We start from the raw sequence: 17,319 nt of genomic DNA, 5'->3' as shown, positions 1-17,319 counted from the left end.
TGATTTACTTGCTCCCAAGTCTCCCCAACTAGAGCCTGTGGAAATAACCTGATATAAACTTCCCCAAGCCAAACAGGATCTCAGAATAATTTTGCTGATACTTTTTAACAGAGATAACCACATTGGTAACATTGTTTACATAAGTGCAGCATTACCAAAGGCAGTGTGTTACTTGCTGAGACTTTTTTGTCTGTCTCTTTTTAAGCAAAGGTGGATCAGCTCTGCTGTCAGAACATTCCTTCAAATGCAGTAGCCATGTCTCCAACAGGAAGCTCTGCCACACAACTCTTGCTCCAGCCACTCTCCTCACACATCTAAGCCCTTGTGTCTTCTACTGTCTCAGGCTTTTGCTAAAGTTGACAGGCTTTTGCTGACACTGGGACTCTGTGCTGCCTCAGCAGAAAGCAAGTAAGAAGAACTTGTCAAAGTTTACTATGAAATCCCAAGTGACGTAAAAGGCTGTTGGATACTGCTTAATGCAAGACCCAGACTTCTGCTCCCACTGATGATGCTTACTAGGCTATTTCTAAGACTATGCTGTGGAATCCTTGTGCCATTCCAAGAAAAACTCCTAGTGCAGGATTTACCAGGCATATATGTAGACTCAGGGACAGATGCTCATCTGTCGTGTGTATTGCTGATATGGGCCAGTTTCCAGTGAGCTAAGACAGGCTATAAGGGCTACAACTTCCTAACCAGTAAGCTCACAAACCACACACTCTTTCCCTCACAGTGCTACAAGTAGCACTCACAGATACATATTTAACCCATCTTCAGATCCCCAGCTGATAGGACAGAAAGGATTCCTACCCAAGAGCTGAGAGTGGAATACAAGTCTAAACACGACATCATCACTTAACTCCATCAGGCCAACTGTGCCACGTGGAGAAAATCCAAGTTCCCTGCTTCACTATTCTTCCCAGTGCCTACTTGTGATGGGGCTTTTCTTGCTTGTTTTAAAGGTCAACAGCCAGCTAAGAGCATGTCAGCCCATACATTTGAGAAATGAAGAAACAAGCATCTTCAGCATCAGGAAAAAAACCCTAAAAAACCAAAGAAACCTGTGAAAGGAATCCTTACAGCACTTAGAATATTTTGGCACCTGTCATGCCCAGGAATGATCAAGCACTACAGTTTTTAAACTGGGCAAAACTTTGTAAAGCTGCATGTAAGATCAGTCACTTACTAGACAGAACACTGTCTTATGTATGTTGAATTCTGCACTCACTTGCAAAACCCAAAGGGTTTGCTGATCTCACACGTAGCAGAATGTTTCCTCTCATCTGGTGTCTATGGCTAAAGTCCTTATGAAATACTATTTAAAATAACTAGTACAAGTCTGATAGGATAAAAACATCTACAAAGAATGCTGCAGTTGCTGCTGCAATGCTCCAGCTTACAGAAAGTAGAATAGCTTACCAAATTATTATCTTAGGGAGGATTCTCCCTGCTTGGCTCCTGCAACCATCAGCATCTCACTACAAAATGCAAGCAATGGGAATCCAGCCTTCAGGAACCCTGTGCAATCAACAGCCACAAAATAAAGCCTTATGATTGATTACCCAGGTTATGACACTTCAGAAATGGTATAGCAAGCATAACTGACCTGCAATTTTTTCCACTCCCCTTTGGCGCTGCAACAGCTTCTTATTCTTTCCAAGCCATTGGCTAGTTCTTCTCCAAGTTCTTTTTATTAAAACCTTTTATCTCTCCACACAGTAACAATTTCTCCTAGCAATCATGACCATCCACTCTCATCACTCTTTTAGACAGAGGCATTGGCCAAATCCACTTTGGGAGAAGGGGAAGGATAGCACAAACAGTCTGAGTTGTAGTTGCATTTGTTATGAGGGAGAGGTGCTTATGGCTTAAGATCACTCTCATAATCAGACAAGTAATGGTTTCCCTTACTCTCTTTATATAATTGGAATCATTTACTAGCTAACACTTTTCCCAGCTAAATGCATGCCAACCTCCTGAAATGAATTCAAGCTTCTGGAGCATGGAGGTTACACAACAAGGGTCAGTATGCAAAGCCTAGTGCCAGAGATATGCAGCTGTTTCCCTCACTCACACTCCCTCCTTCTGATTATTGAACATGAGAATCCCAGTTGTATTCCAGATACAAATCCAAGCATGTTATATTCCAAAGCTGGGAGCTATTCCAAACTGGAGCACTGGGGACATCCAAGTTTAGCCTACTTGTTAGCATAGCACCCAAAATGCTGGAACCATAGGCATTAATTTTGAAGTCACTGTATATTTAATTTTCTCTCCCCCACCCCAAAATATACTCTAACCTACCAGCAAAGTTCTGTTTCTAGTCAAATTCTTACAAAAACATCCTAAAACATCTGCTTAAAGGCTTGTGGAATCCCTATACCATTTCCAAAAATCATATCAAGGAAAGTTCAGCAAAATAGCAAGACATTTATATACACATAATCATTGATACCATTCATTTGCTAGAGGTGAGCAATACTATTAAACACCTTGTGGAAACAAGCCTGGGAAGAGAAGTCACACAGGTATCAGACAGGACTGGAAAATAATTTAGGAAGCAATAGCTGCTGAGACTTGGATATTACAAAGAAATTATCTAGATTCAGAGGATTGTATGACTAATGCCAAGTCACTAAGTCTAAGAGCCCATAACAATAGGACACCTTGGAAAAACATACTGGAATATTTTAAAAAGAGTGCTGCAATATAGCTGTGTAAGCCTCAGCTCACATAGCCTAAATTCCATATGGGTCCCTGCTTCTAGTGTTTCCTATTAGGTAACTCTGGGAGTTATTGGATTCAGGGGCCTAGCCTTAGTCTCCTTAAGGCTGAAGGTTTGGGCTACAGATGTTAAAAACAAACAGAAAAATCGCTGCCAGTCAGGTTCTGTTCCCATTTTTAATATGCAATTCTAACCTAAAGGCTTGGTTTTGCCAAAGTCGCCTTCAACAGGAGGAAGGGTTGTCCAACATTGTCACAATCAAATCCAGTTTATTCTGCCAGTAAGATTTATTCTGCATTAATAGTGGTATAGACTCAAACAGAACATTGTCTATTCTTATATAGAGTATTTAAAACATGTATGTTGCTGTTCAGATCTTCTGTGCAAATTTTCATACCCTGTTCTCAAAGTCAACGCAGAGGAGGAAGGGATACTATCTAATGTCAGTGTCAAGAGCTGTGACCTGAAAAGAATCAGCATTTCTTTAAACCCATAAGTGTAGAATTTGGCTTAGATACAGTATTTCGTTATGAAAGAATGGGCTTAATAAAACAAAAAGATAGTTTAAAGGAAACCTTCTAAGAGCAATGTGCATGCAATTCTGTCCTGCTACACAGTCATTGCTTAATTCATCTGTTAACTCCCCAAACACACAATACCATACAGCGGGTGTGTCCGGACTAAGGCTCGATGTGTATTACGTACGGTGAGTACCTCTGGGCGTGAGGCGTTTGAGGTCACGGAAAACCCTGCACGGCATATTCCTGCCTCTTTGCCCTTCCTCCTCCTCCTCCTCCTCCTCCTGCTCCTCCCCGCCCCGCGCACCTGGGCCGGCCCCGGGGCGCCCCCGCGTGGCACGGCCGGGGGCGCCTGCAGAGACCGCTCAGAACCATTTCGGCAGCGAGAGTGAACGAGGTGCCTTAAACTTAGCTGTCAGAAGGGCGGGTGACTCCATGCCTCCATAGCCTCGAAGTTCTGACGTCTCGCTGAACTCGGTGCGAGGTATTTGGCTTTACAAATTTTCTGCATAAAACGCCCGAGAACTGCCCGAGTCACGAAAACCCAGCATCAGAAAGCTGCTGGGATGCAGCAACCAAACACTCCCAGGGATGGCCCCTGGATTTCTGCAGTATTTGCTCCTCATCTGGAAGTCACCCTTGCAGCAGGTAGCGGAGGTGAAGACCAGCACACTTCTGCTCTGTGTTATTTTCTCTGCTAAAGTACAAGGGCAGCAGGGCAGTGGGAGAAAGGATACAGTTTGCAGTTGCTGGGATAAATTATAATGTAATCCACACAAAGGAGCAGAATTAAAGCTGTTAAGAAAACCTTTGTTCTGGCATCTCCTAATTATTGTTTGGTTGGTTTTTTTGGGGGGGGAAGGGGGGGGGTGGTGGGAAGAGGCCTAGACTTTGACACCATAATATTACTTCTATTTTTTAATATGTTGTATATATAGAATCATATCTATAAATAGCTGTGATGGGGTATTGTGTACCATTCTGCTTTTTCCCAGAACCCTAAATACATGTCCTAGCACTAGGACAAAGAGGTTACACCTCAAGATTTATATTTGGACCATTCTTTTTACATGCCCACGCACACACAGTCCCTCTTCAGCATTTGGACACACACATGCAAGCACAGACTATCATTTAACCTTTGAAATCACACTGGAAGCCTTGGGACAATCTCAAAACTACATCTGAGAACAACTTTTAAAAAAATCAGCGGTATATACACAGCATTATTAGTTATTTTCACTTTGCTTTACTGGTACAGAGATGCTCCTTGAAAGCCATTTTTTGAAGTGTTTTACCTGCTTTTTCTCTGTTCACTTGAAATCATAGTTCTGTTTGTAACACTTAAATTATTCATACAGCAGCCAACTCTGATTTTATAGGGATGATGATGATGAAGCTTCAGGTGAAAAACGAAACAAAAGGATCAGAGGAACACCTACACATAAGGTAGCATTCTCATGCCAGAATTTTTAGTCAAGAACAATCAGGTAAGAGAAGGATGGAAAACATACAAGACATCCCTATAAAGTTTAATATTTTTTCATACAATGAGCTTTAAAGAATTATAAACAAACTGTATTTGAGGTCACCCAGAATTTATAGTGCATGTCCCAAATAACATGTCACTTTAGTTAGAGCCTATAGAGCCTACAGAGCCAAAGAAGCCAACAAAACATTTATTTAAGTCTTAAATCACAAGGAAGCCAGTTTATTTAAATTGACTTTTCACAAATATGTGTGTGTTGTTCAGTTTATAATACTCTAAAAAAGCCAAAACAAATAATATTATCCAGTGAAAACTGTTTACAAAACCAAACTTATGATTTTAAGATCTGATATTTCTTATTTTAAGAAATATAAAGTTCATATATTATAGCAATGTTTTCAGTCATCAAAGTAGTTTCAAGCTTATTATGGAGAGATTTTTTCCTTAAATCAGAAAAAATAACACATCAACAGTTAATTTTTTTTTTTTTTTTTTTTTTATTTTTTCCTCCACACTACAAAAAACACACCCAAACTTTCTCCAGGAATAAAGATAAACAAAACATTTATCTCAACCAATTGCCTGCAGGGGAAAAAAAACTTTAGCCACCTGTCTCTCAAGCCCTCCCACTTAGCCCAACTTCACTGAAGTTCACTGAAGTTCAAGGAAGTGGACACAGCTTGAAGAACAGCCCTATGGAAACAATACTGTGGTGAAACAGTTTGTCAGTAGCCTTGGCATTAACTCACCTGGTTATACTCTCTAGCATTTTGGAAGCTGGGCAGGATACTTTTGCTGTCACACTAATACAGAATAAATTCTTCTTTTCCACTCAACACTCCCAACCCTTCCCACCTCAGCCAGCCAGTGGTTGGTGACAGGGTAGGATGACATCTACCTGCCATCCAGCCTGACAAGAACCCAGTGTCAGTAACCAACCCAGGCCACTATCCCTGTGTCCAGGAAAAGGGATGTGCATGCAAAGCCTCCTACAGGAAAGCAGGTGGTGTAAAAGGTAAACAAAATGCAGTGAAAAAGTCAAATAAATAAAGTCTTGTAATTTGTCCATTAACATCAGGAGTATTAAAGGACATTGTCACATTACTACACCCAAAAACAAGACAGTGCCTGATTCACTCCTCAGATTAGTTTAGGTAGTCACATCACAAGTCTGACCCAGAATACTCATAAATTACCAAAAACTGTAACATGCACATTTTTTTGATACTTTAAGTCAGTAGGTTTGCTTTGGCCCAGCAAAATGAACTGAAGTGGTGTGTTTTGTGCCTCTCAGGAGATTTGGTGTTCTTAGATAAGAAACCTTTAAATGCTATCCCAGGATTTAGCACCTAATCCACATTCCATAAAAATAATTCTAGAGAATTAAATAGGCTTTACATCAGATCTATCAGGGTGTGTTTTCCTTCTCCATGACCAGTCTTTCCTACTTGCTACCTACACCATGATGCACAACAAAACTGGGACTGTCTGCAGCTTGTTTGGCCAGCCAGAGGAGCGAGCTGGGCCAAGTTACCCAAACAAACTCCACAAGCCAAGTGTCCCATTTCCTGTAACCTTCAGAGATGAACAAAGCTGCACGAAACTCAGCACAAGAGAGGAGAGGCTGAGCCATCAAACAGAATTTACTGTCTTGGACACTGTTCCATGCAGGTGTAGAAGTGCCACTTATGCAGCCAGAGGTTTATGCTGAGCTATCCTCCCACTGGTGTTGTCATCCTATAGTTGTCATGCAAACACAACATAAATACCAGGCACATCTATGAACTCTGAAAATAGAAGTAAAAACAGCTAGTTTCAGAAGCCAACACAGTTTGTCAATAATGTTTTAAGAAATACTACAGAGGTGACTTTAAACTGGAACACTTATGAGTTCATTCTTCCTAATGAGTAGGATGACTCTAACATGTTAAGACTAGTATAGCTTAGATAAAACAATATCTGTATCCAATTGCTTATATCCTTAGATTATATCACTGTAGAACCACCAATACAATGTATTCACGGCATACATTCGGGGAGCAATCAGAAAGCTGTGCATTTCTTCTATGCCACACCTTGCATACTGCAGCTTACTGGAGGCCAGCAGCACAAGAGATCACCAGATTCTGCAGCATTAACTAAGCCTGAATACATTATTTTTAACTGCAACTATCAAGCTCTTATCCTCTTTAGGGACAGCCACATTCTTTGTGTATGTGCTGCATTCAAAAAATTTAATAACATATTTTCCAGTCCCTGCAGCACTGCTTGCCACTACCAGCAATGGGCAGAAAGAAATCAGGGCCACTTAGTAACCCCTTCCCAGTGAGATTTTTCTTTCCATCAAACTATTTTGTAATAATTCAGAAAGCCTGTAAATATTTCCTTTCAGTCACATTACATTTCTAGTGTAATGTTATTTCATCAGAACTAGAATTGGGAACCCGGAAGTAATGGATTTTTCTCTAAACTCCCCACTAAAGTAAGCTCCCCTCAGTCCACCTACTGAAAGGGCATTGTAAGGTGCCAGAAGGTTTCAGTGACCATTTTCAATTAACCTGCAGAGAAGCTTTGGAATGGAACTTTATTCTTCCCACATAACTGAACTCAGAAGGATGCACCTTTCCCACCCCACCCCACCCCTTTTTTTTTGTTGTTTCGTTTTGTTTTTTGTTTTGGAGATTTTCAGAAGATGAGGGGAAGAGGCAGAGGGAAATGAAAAACTGACTCATAAGATATTAAATGGCAGATAAAATGGTGACAAATTGACATATTTTAAAAAGTCCTAACACTGCATGTACACCTTCAGCCTCTGAATTACTTATTGCCAGTCAAGAACAAGATCTTGGGAATTATTTGAGAGCAGCTCACTATTGAACCACAAGTCAAAGACGACACACTCTGGGCATTGTGCCACAACACAGAAATCTATAATGTGCTCAATTTCTCAATACTTTGTACAGTTTGTTAGAGCTAGAAAAGGCACAAAGAAGGATAACCAGAATGCTCAAAAGACATAGAGTAATTTCTGTACAGTCAGTTTGTACAACCAAAAGTAAGAAAAACAGTCCAGCTGTTTGCCAAATATAAGCTTTTTTTATCCTCCTATTATGGTCTGTTCCCAAGTATACCAAATCCTGTAACAAGTATATCCAACCATTGCTACAAGAATTATTGCTTTAGTGAGTCTGCCCCACAGAATTCAATCCAACCAAATTATGCTATGTGTGTCAAAAAAATTCCAAAACAAAATGCAGGTCACCATCCAACTATTTTCCACTTATTTCTTTCATCCCCGTTAATTGTTTGGTATTTTCTTTTGAGAAACACATCAAAATAGTCCTCAAAATTTCTTGTGAAATGATCCTCTCTCATTTCACAGGGCTGATGACTGCATGAATGTATGCACCTGTCTGTAAGAAAGGTTACTAAGTACCTGCAGTCCTTCCAAAAGAAATTTTTAGTGGATACTCACCTCAAGTTAGAAGTACTACTCTATTGGACACAGTATACATGCAGAATAAAGGCATTGATCCACTCTTACAATTTTATCCAGAACGCAAGAGCAATTTTATTTCACTGATTTATCACTGTACAAGGTTCACTCTTTATGTTACTTCTTAGAAGTTTCCCTAGACTTTGAGCTTATGCACAACTCAGTGATAATTTGTATTTCCCTTTTCTTCCACACTTCTGAAACAATTTGTTTCAGAAGTGCTGTTTTCAGCTGTTTTGAAACATCATTCTGAACAAAGATAAAATATGTTTGAGTACTCAAAGTGAGGATGGTCTACCAGCTGATGTAATCACACTTAGCCTTAGGAAAGCAGCCATTTTCTATAAGGAAAATAAGTAAACACTATTAGTCAACTTACACTGAGTCTTACCTAGACAGAGAAAATGAAAAAAAAAAAAAAAAACACAACAAACCAAAAACTACACACCACACACAATTAAATCTTGCTAGGTAATTAACACAGATCAAACCCTGCGGCCTGGTAGTCTCTTAAAGACCCTGGAAGCTCTTAACCACTTCATCTAGAGTTCTGTCATCCTTCCTGATTTCCCACAAGGTTATAGTACAGAATTTATATGATCCTACAGCCAGTTATTTACCTATTCTTTTTCCTTGGGACCTTCAGAGCTTTCCTGCTCCTAGTTAGAAAGTGCTTTGCTCAGGGAAACAATAGCTCAACCAAGCCCATAAACCATCTACTATATTCTACCTCCTCTTTCAATTTCCATTCAATTAAGCTGAGAGCTAAAGTTTTGTTAGTTGGTCTTGGTTTTGTTTTGGAACTGCAAACTGATATATCTTGTATGTGAAACAATTATTGCTTCAGTTCTACAAATCACATAAGCAGTTTCAGTTGTCTTCAGACTTTTGAATATCATCTTACACAACAGTGCTAAGACTACCCTATCTGCAGTGTTGTTTTAATTTAGTAATTTATCTAATATTTCATCCCAGAAATAGTCTATTGTTTTCATTTAGGTGTTGTGTGTCTTGTCTAAAATGTTTTTTATTTCATTATTTTCCGTAGGTACACAGAAATGACAGACCATAAACTGCAGAAAGTTAATTTTATTAGTTTGTACTAATAGGAGTTCCTGCAGTGCTACTCCCATGGGCACGCTTCTGCACTAGGCACATGCTTTGAAATCTACAGGCTGGTATCTATACTGGTAATCACATGCAACCACAACTCACTATTCCTGACTTCTTTTCATTGCCCAGAAGAGCAGCAGTTTAAAAACTAGAAGGGCTCTGTGAAACAGAGCATCTATGGAGCCAACAGTGAAATAGGCATTCCAGTGGACTGGAAGGCAATGTCACTGTCCATCATAAATATCAGGGTATACATGCAATTAGAATTACCAAAGGCACAGCAGTCTAAGAATAACATTTAAGACTGAGCCACAATGATACATCTGGAACCATCCAGAACATATAAATAGTAATATAAATTACTGCATTATATTATATATTACCATATAATATATATTACTGTATGTTATTTTAGTAATACAGGCATATAAATTGTAATCAAACATGAGTAGACAGTATACATTATCATTATGAGACCAGGTATCTGCAGATTAACTTTCCTTCAAACCCTTCCCCTGTCACCAAACAAATCAAAGAACCCACACACACCCTCTACAGAACACACAGATATATGGAGACTGCTTTCCCATGGTAACCTTCCCTCCTCCCACCCTTCTTCTTTCAGGATACGCTCCTGAAAGTCCTCAAAAGAAACTTGCTCACCCCACTTTACACGTCAGTAACAGGAAGCCTCCCACACCAGTCTGCAAACACTGAGCTGAGCTTCCTCCTCCTCCTGCCATGTTCTCCCTGAGAGAGGATTCAGAAGCAAATAAGAGACAAATTCTTACCTTATAAAACTTTCATTCCCTTTCCTTTAAAAACAAAACAAACAAATAAACAAAACCCACAAAAAACCACTTGAAACAAGAAAACCCAACACACATCTTCAAAGATGAGGCTGGGAGGAGGGAGACTAAGGAAGTCACTCCTGCATCATTCAAACAGTACTTTTACAAAGGGAATAGCTACAGCACAATGCATACAAGACAGTTCAGGAAGCTCACACTCAAAAACAGTGTTCATTTACTGTCCATTTCTGAGAACTACCCTCATATAATGCCTCCTTGCACACAAGTCTCTCCAATTACTTGCTTTCCTTTGGATATGAGCAGAACATAGACTTTGAGAAATCAGGTGTTAGGAGCCCTGTTACACTTTGTCTTTAGTTGCCAGGAACTTCAAAGATAAAGTTGTTTTCTGAAAGCAAAACACTGATTTCCTGATTGAAATTTCTGGAGAAGGGTTTTTTCCTGCAATATCACTGGTCTGTACATCTGTTGAAAGCCTCATGTACTTAATATAGAAGTCTTCTAAGAAAGATGATTTCTATGGTCTGTGTCACAAATTTTTCTTCCAGTGGGAAATCAGCCGTCAGAGCCCTGACATCTGCTATTGATGTGTAAAAGCAAAACAGTTCACCTCTCTGTATAAAAGTACAACCTTAATACCCAAAGCAGACAAGGGAGACTATGAAGCAGCACACAAGATTTTGACCTCAAAAGAGAATACTTCCTTGGAGATGCTGACTAGTTCTTTTCCTGGCAAGTTTTAAATACATGACTAGAAATCAATCTTGTACCTGCAAACACTTGGTGTACTAGAGGCCCATAAGCTGAGTTTGGAGAAAAAGCAAAAAAGCTGCTGGTACTCTAAAGACAGCATTATTTACACCAGGAACTTGACCTTCCAACACAGATCTTGAGATTTCCCCCTAAAAAGGGGCAGGACAGCATTATTCAACAGCAGGTTTCCTCACCGTCAGGATTTTCTACTCTACAATGGCTCTGCAAGGAATAGAAGTTACAGTTCCAGTTCAGCATTCTGGCAGTGTAAGCCTTGTTAGCATTCCTACCTGCTTGACAGATCACTTTACCATCTGCAGACATGATTTTTTACCAGAAAAAAAAAAAAAAAAACCCAAACCAACAACAGCAACAACAACAAAGAAAAAACCCAATAAAATTAACAAAGGAGACAGTTTTTGTTCTGAATTGACATGACTGTGATATAGCATCACAGGAAACATGGCAGAGTACAGACATCTCTGTGGTCAATATTGCTTTCAAATCTCATGCCTTCAAATTAGCATTCTCCCCACCCACACACAGAAATAAGTGGTAGTGAAGTCCTGGTTTTGTAGACAGAGATATGTTGATCTATGTGTATGCACACACAACTTTCATAAGTCTATACCACCAGACAGGTGAATATCATTACACACTTAATAGTCCTTAGACTCGGCCACAAGTAATGAGAGAAGTCAAAAACCCACAAAAGACATTCCAGAGTGTTAAGTAATGTCTCATACTACACATAAATAACATTTAAGATATTTATCTAAAACATAAAAAATGTTCAAAAGGACATGTATCCAGCACTTAGCCATTCAAAAGACAGTATGTTATTTCGAAGGAAAAACCTAGTATGAAAATGCAACTGCTTCTGGAACAGACTAAGAAAACCTAACTGGTGCACAGAAGCCTGTGCTATATCACAGGAGTAACAAGTCTGAAACAAAATTGCAAAGCAAACCATTCTTCCTACAGCAAAAATTAAAGGATATGTAACATCCCTCTCAAGTCAGGGTCAATAAGACCTCATTTAAGACATACACAGTTATCCGCATAAAATTTAGCACCAGAGCCTGGATTTCAGCTTGTCTTTCGAAGGAGAGAAATTTCGTAGAATATCCTGTGTTGGAAGGGATCCACAAGGATCATCAAAGTCCAACTCCTGGCACTGCACAGGACCACCCCAAGACTCAACACCATGTGCCTGAGAGTCCGAGAGATTCCCAAGATCATCCAAAAAAATCACTGTGAGAGGCCTTGCAATGACATCAACCAGCCCTTCAGAGTATTCTCAATCCCATCAGGCCCCATAGATCTATAGGGATCCAGCCGTGCACCAGATCCTGCAGAAGCTCAGGGTCAGCTGAGAGTTTATCATTCACACAGCCATGGTCTTCCAGCTCAGTGCACTGGGACCTCCTGACTTGAAATGTGAACTTCAAATTGAATCCACATATGTACAATGGAGGTGAGTTCTGTCACAACAGAGAGCCTTATCTTCTGAATTCCTAATCTTGTGCTGCTTTCTTGCTCTGGAAAACAACTCAGTAAACCTATACTTCAGTCATTTGGCTTTGACCAAGCAGATTAGAGCCAACCTGTTGATATTAGCAAGTATGGGTATTCTCTGTATATCTACAACCATGACTGTCCTGCAGTAACTCACTTTATACACAGGCATGGCAGCCCAGTACTGACACACCTTGGATTCTTGGATTCTAATACTAGAACCCACTAGAATTGTAGAAGCTATACCAGGAAACAGTCATGTGTGATAAACACCTGTATTTCTCTACTAAACTGGCAATAGCAGCCACCAGACTTGTCATTCTGCTCTAAGTTGCTGCTACATAGATCAGGAGTCTCTCTTCAACTGTTCCCTTGATGTCTAACACAATTCAGGTTTGGATTTTTAGTTTTGTTATTGTTGTGTTTTGGGGATTTTAGTTGTTTTGTTTCTTCTAGTTGGCTCCAAGTGGTTGCAGCAGCAAACTGCTCTGCACTGAGCTGCTGCAGTCACAGGAAGCAACATGCAGTCGCTGAGGTGGCAAACAGCCCAGCCCATGTCTCCCATGGGAGAGGACAGACCATAGCAAACAGAAGGTCTCAGATGGGCTGTTACAGACATCACCTCTTGGAATGTGCCAGCCTATCTTAAGAGACCTGTAACACCACAGCTACCAATACACCAGACATTTCTAACAATACACAGAACCACATGTATTGTTGGCACCCACTAATGCCTGCATGCTCTGCAGTCCATCTTCTGATTATAATCAGAAGTCAACGTCCCTCCATAAAGTGCCAGCAAAAGTGTAACCTAAATATTTGTATTACTTTTAGTGACACCTTCCTAAGCACCTAAGTAATTTTTAAATGCAACTTACTTCTGATAAGTTTCACATACAAATTATTATTTTAGACCCATAAGATTAATGCATTATTCATCAGTCTATCCAGTAAATTATGTCTAAGCATTTCTATTTAGAAAAGCATTTAAAAGAAGGCAAGGTCTGACCAGCATGTGTTTCACTCCCAAAGATTGGAAGAGTCTTCAGATGTAGTGTCAGAGCACAATTTGAATTTATATCACATATATTTTATCTATTTAAAAACAATATATATTTTATACTAAAAAGACATACATATATATAAATACTAAGAACTGATACATATCTCATGGGCATGTTTTTTATTGCCTCTGACCTGCAAGGTAGACAAAGCTGATACCAAGAGAAAGAAGCTTCACCTTCTTACTTGGAGGGAAAGTCTGGCTAAAATACGCAGCATCAGTGTCCCTGGACTTTAGGACTATAAATACAAATAAATACACTTTTACAAAGAGATTCATTGGTTCATTTCTGCTTTTAAAATCGATTTTTATAGGGATTCAATACTTGGTACAGAAGACCCAAGACAGTGTTTTGCGCAAGTGCACTGCTGCCCTCTCCTGGGTCAGCTCCGATTCGCTCCCGTCCTTAGAACAGCCAGCAGACCCTCCAGACGAGCTGCACCTCTCCGAGACCATCAGGACCGCTTTGGGAGCTTGAGATTTAAACTAGACAGAATAAAAAAGCGAAACACACACACATACAGAATAAACGCAGGATGTTATTGATCTTTATACAAACTCAATTGTGACAACTCATCACCTTAATTCCTTATGTTCTACAGCAATTTGTTCCTGTGTTTAGATTGAAGAAACTTTTCCTAATATCCACCAAAAGGCTTGTCAAGCATTAGGACAAACTGCCCAAAAAAGCAGTGGAATCATCATTCCTGGAGATATTTAAAATATGTGTAGATATGGCACTCAGGGACGTGGTTTAGTGGTAGACTTGGCAATGTTTGGTTAATGGTTGGACTCAACCATCTTTAAAGGTCTTTTCCAATCTAACCAATTTTATGACCTAATGCCAAAGAATCCAAAAGTTATTTTCTGTTTTAACAGCAGAGCCTGTGGGACAGCAGGGCATTCTGAAAACCAAGATGAAATGGCAAACAGCAACTTTCACAAGAGCTTTGACACTATTACTGCAGGACTGCTGCAGCTCATAATGCAGTGTAAGAACAAAGTTACACAGACTCTGAAATTGCTTTGATTTCATCAGTGTTAGAACAAACACAATTTTTAGAAAAAATCCTACTTTTGATTACTATGCATAAAACTCTAGGTAATCCATGGGCCCAGGTATCCTTCCCACTTACCAAAGCTTAAAGACTTGTCTTTTGTAAGCTGAGCTTTAACAGGCAGAACACAGGTTTAGCCCCCAGAAAGCATGAAACATATGCTTAAGCATACACAGCTTAAGCCTCAGCAAAAGAAGGGTTTAGACAAACTAATTTTAATTTTGAAATGTAACTACTAAGAATGAACACAGGCTCAGACCCTGCAGTTCATCTGAAAGGCAACTGATTAAACTGTAGTAATTCTAAGCCTACATTCAAACCTTAAAGTCTAATGTTATTCATAAAATTTGGTCTTTACAGAATGTTTTAACATAATTTACAAATACATTTCAATCAACTAAATAAGCATAATCTGAACATATATATTTAATCAACTATAGAGGTATAAACCCAGTCCCTCATGTCAAGAAAGTAGAAAAACAGGCAAGGTGGACACAGTGGCAGAGTGCATCCCACAGGGCAGGATGGCCTGGGCCAGTTCATGAACCAGCCTGAGATGATCAGCACTCAATTGTTACCAGCACAAGCACAGCCAATTCCACAAACCCGGAGTAGAAACAACTGGTCACAAAAGGAGTTCTCAAACACTCTCACTTGGAGCCATAAGCATCATGGAAGATGGCAGTGCTGCACAGCTGCAGGACATCCCACAACTCCAACCTGAGTACAGCCTGCAAAACAAACTCTGCACTAGGAAGGCTCAGCTGAGTAGTGGTATATATATCCAGGATTTAGGAACACACTTCAAGGACAGATCTGTTCTCCATGAAAGGGGTCCAGAAAAGGAAGTAAGAATCATCAAAGCTAAAAGTTGTCATCCATAATATCCTAGTGGAATGGTATTCCTGAGGCAGTCTCCAATCTATAGAAAATTATTCAAAAGGGACAGCTATTTCACATATCAAATATGGAACCCAGCTGCAGAGAGCAAAGTAACAAATTGTTTCCTACATTCACAGAAGGAAGAAAGAATAGCAGTAATGTTTTTAAATTGCAGCAATAAGCAACAAGGTAACACATCAGCTAACCTGTCAGTGAGATATAATAATAAATACTAAAATAAAATAATCAGAATAAAGCAACAAAGGCTTTAAGAAGATGTTAGACAAACTATTGCTAAGGAACAATGTATGGGTGGATGTGTGCATCTTATTTATATATTTCTATATTTTATTTCAATGCATACGTGGAAAACCAGTAATCTCTGAAATATCTTCCAGTCTATTCTTTATTAAGTTTCATAGTAAGTACCTGCAACATAAATGAGAAAACAAATCATTTAACACACTTCTTCCCTAATGAGAACTATTTCAGTGACAGGAATCCCTCAGCTTATAAGCAGCATATATTGGTCACAGACCTGGAAAATTGCTCACTGGGCACCAGAAATTAAACAATGAACAAAGCAGAGTACAACAGTACTTACAAAACATTAGGCATTCTGGAATATTACCCACAAGCCAGCAAATAGCATGAAAAAAACACTCCCTAGAACCCTGTGCATAGGTTTTAAATCAAATTTACATACAGATCAAGTACCAACACCATATAAACCATCACTTTGAATCCAGTCAACACCAGTGAGTTTCAGCAACAGCTCACTTTCTGTAGGCACTTTTCTCCTGTTACTGTATTAAAATTCAAAGTTATCTGGTGAAAACTAAAGATTACTATCACTAAACCACTGTGACAAAACAACAAAACATGCCTTAGAATTAGACCATGCTGGTGCTCTGCCTTGTAAAGACATAGAGTTCACAAACTATATGCAAGCCATGGGTGATTTCTCCAGCTATTTGTATCCTTAAGTGAATATTTTCCAAGGCTATTTTAACTCCATGCATTTTGAACTTAAAACACAGATCATGCAAGTGAGAAACATAAAATACTATCTCCCAAAAATTACCTTCCTGTCAAGTAAGAGAACAAACTTGTGTAAAGTCTAAACATTGAAAGCAGCAAAAACCCATTGCCTACTTTCCCAGTACTGGCATTTCTTATTTGTTAAAGCAACCAAAAAAACCTTTCATCTTTTTGGAAGCAAAAAGGCTAAACGTCTAATTTTCCATAATTTATTTAAGTATCGCTTTTGTTTGTTCTAACCTTAATAATTCATTAAATGAACAAACTTTTTTACAATTCTGGTTATAACTTTTTTTAAGGTCCTAGGTGCTAAACGAGCAGGAAGGGGAATGTCACTTTACAAAAAGTGCTTAAGGACACCTCTAAACGATTAAGAAGAAAAGGAGTTTATTACTGAGACTGCAAGGCGATGGTAGCTACCACCACACCCCTCTTGGTGCTCGAAGCAACCGCGGAGCTATCACTGACTGCTGCAGCCCGAGCTTTTCCGCCCTCCTTGTGCCTCAATACTGCCCACCAGTAGAAGGCACAAAATAAGAAAAAAATAAGCACCAAGAAGCCTCAGCGGGGAGAGCCACTTTCAAGGCATTATCTTTTCTGAATCCCTGATAAATTCAGACCAGTTGTAACAGTTTCTGCCCACAGCCGAAGGATGGCTTTGAGGGAGCCAGCGACATAAAGGACCGGAGATACCCTTTCGGTATCTCCTCCAAGCACGCCACCTCCCAGCAAACCCGAGGCTGCCTCTGCCCTGCATTGCTTCCCTACCGTGCTAAGCAACCCCTTCCGCCCCGCGCTGCTCCCCTGCCGCGCTAAGAGCCCCTCATTCACCCACAGCCTCCACGCCCCCA

At 39.7% G+C, this 17,319-nt stretch overlaps 1 long non-coding RNA gene across 1 annotated transcript; it reads right to left on the bottom strand.

Moving 5' to 3' along the window:
• Positions 1-13,601: 13,601 nt before the first annotated feature.
• Positions 13,602-17,303, bottom strand: LOC131587976 (uncharacterized). Its single transcript, XR_009279482.1, has 3 exons — positions 17,237-17,303; positions 15,792-15,856; positions 13,602-13,973 (listed from the first exon to the last, which is right to left on the bottom strand). It is a non-coding gene; the product is annotated as an uncharacterized LOC131587976 (long non-coding RNA).
• Between the last annotated feature and the right edge of the window lie 16 nt (positions 17,304-17,319).

This window comes from Poecile atricapillus, chromosome 1 (genome assembly GCF_030490865.1).
Source record: "Poecile atricapillus isolate bPoeAtr1 chromosome 1, bPoeAtr1.hap1, whole genome shotgun sequence".
Lineage (NCBI taxonomy): Eukaryota > Metazoa > Chordata > Aves > Passeriformes > Paridae > Poecile > Poecile atricapillus.
The sequence above is the reverse complement of the archived record's forward strand: the minus strand, read 5'-3'. Positions and strand labels throughout refer to the sequence as shown.